At 42.8% G+C, this 1,590-nt stretch overlaps 1 pseudogene; it reads left to right on the forward strand.

Moving 5' to 3' along the window:
- The first annotated feature begins 770 nt into the window (after positions 1 to 770).
- On the forward strand, positions 771 to 1,244 carry LOC101650702 (annotated as a pseudogene).
- The last annotated feature ends 346 nt before the right edge of the window (positions 1,245 to 1,590 follow it).

Here is a 1,590-nt window from a genome sequence, read left to right on the forward strand (position 1 = left end):
TTCAAAACCAGCAGCATCTCTCAGGGAGAAGATGAAACTACCCACTTCTGCAATGATTCATAGTCTCAAAGATCCAGTATAGGGTCACTATGAATCAGAATTGCCCGGATAAAAGTGGGTGTGTTTTAAAGCTAGAAATCTTCAGAGAAGCATGCTGTCACATCTTTCTCTGAGAAGTTGCTTGTGGGTTTCAGCAGGAGACAGTTTGCTTACATCAGTGACCCTACGTCCAGCAGAAGGAAACACTGTCTGGTCCAGAGCCAGCCTGACAAGGGTGCTTTTGTTGAAGTCCATTGTTGTAGCCCCTTAGTTAGTCTATCACATGTAGGGCCTTCCTTTCTTCACTGCCTTCCCTTTACCAAGCAGGAACTCTCCAGTGAATGGTCTCTCCTGACAATGTGTGCAAAGTATGTGACATGAAGTCTCACCATTCTTCCTTCTAGGGAGCATTCTGGTTGTACGTCCCTCAAGCAGACCTTTTTGTTTTGTTTTGTTGTGTTTGAGATGTCAGGGGAGGTTGAGAGAAGATGTGGAGCTCACAACAATGGGTACAAGAAAATAAAAAATGTTCTGCAGTTAATTGTGGTGATGTTGCACAACTCTTCCTAATATGATCAAATTATTAAATCACATGATATGTAAATAATATGAAAATAACACTTGTAAAATAAATAAAAGACCCACAAAAAAGGATAGCATCTAATATTCACATAAAATTAAAATATCGCTTCTTTGCGGCCGGAACTGCCATCTTGCAGTAACCTGCCAAAATGACAAACACCAAGGGAAAGAGGAGGGAGGGGCACCCACTACATGTTTTCCAGGCCCATGACGTCGTTCCCCTGGACACATACATGCGAATCTACAAGAAAGGTGACACTGTGGACATCAAGGGCATGGGCACTGTTCAGAAGGGGATGCAGCACAAATGTTACCACGGCAAAATCGGACATGTCTACAGCGTGACACAGCACACGGTCGGCATTGTAATGAACAACCAAGTCAAGGGCAAGATCCTTGGCAAGAGAATCAATGTGCGCATTTAGCACATTCAGCACTCGAAGAGCCGGGACAGCTTCCTGAAGCGCGTGAAGGAGAACGACCAGAAGAAAGAGGCCAAGGAGAAGGGCACCTGGGTGCCGCTGAAGTGCCAGCCTGCCCCTCCACGAGAGGCCCACTTTGTACGGACCAATGGGAAGGAGCCTGAGCTGCTGGAGCCCATCCCCTATGAGTTCATGGCCTAGTCTGAAATAAAGCTGTCCGGGGCAAAAAAATAAAATAAAATATCATTTTCATCTAACAACTTACAATTTATAGTTATTTCAAAACAAAGGAACCTTGGTAGTGCTGGAGAATATGCAATGGATGGTTAGCCTTAGATTGGTAGTCAAATCAACTATTGGTCTGAGAGAGGACGATGAGGCTATCAACTCGCATAAAGATTTATAGTCTCAGAAATTTTCATATAAGGTCACTGGGAGTTGAAATCAATTTGATGTCAATAGATTTTAATTTGGGGTTACTATTCTGAATCAATATAATCAATCTGTTTTATCAAATACTTAGATATGGCACTATAATTTATCTTAA

Source organism: Echinops telfairi, unplaced genomic scaffold (genome assembly GCF_000313985.2).
Source record: "Echinops telfairi isolate 266 unplaced genomic scaffold, ASM31398v2 ScPeMD7_7469;HRSCAF=8507_1, whole genome shotgun sequence".
NCBI classification, from domain to species: domain Eukaryota; kingdom Metazoa; phylum Chordata; class Mammalia; order Afrosoricida; family Tenrecidae; genus Echinops; species Echinops telfairi.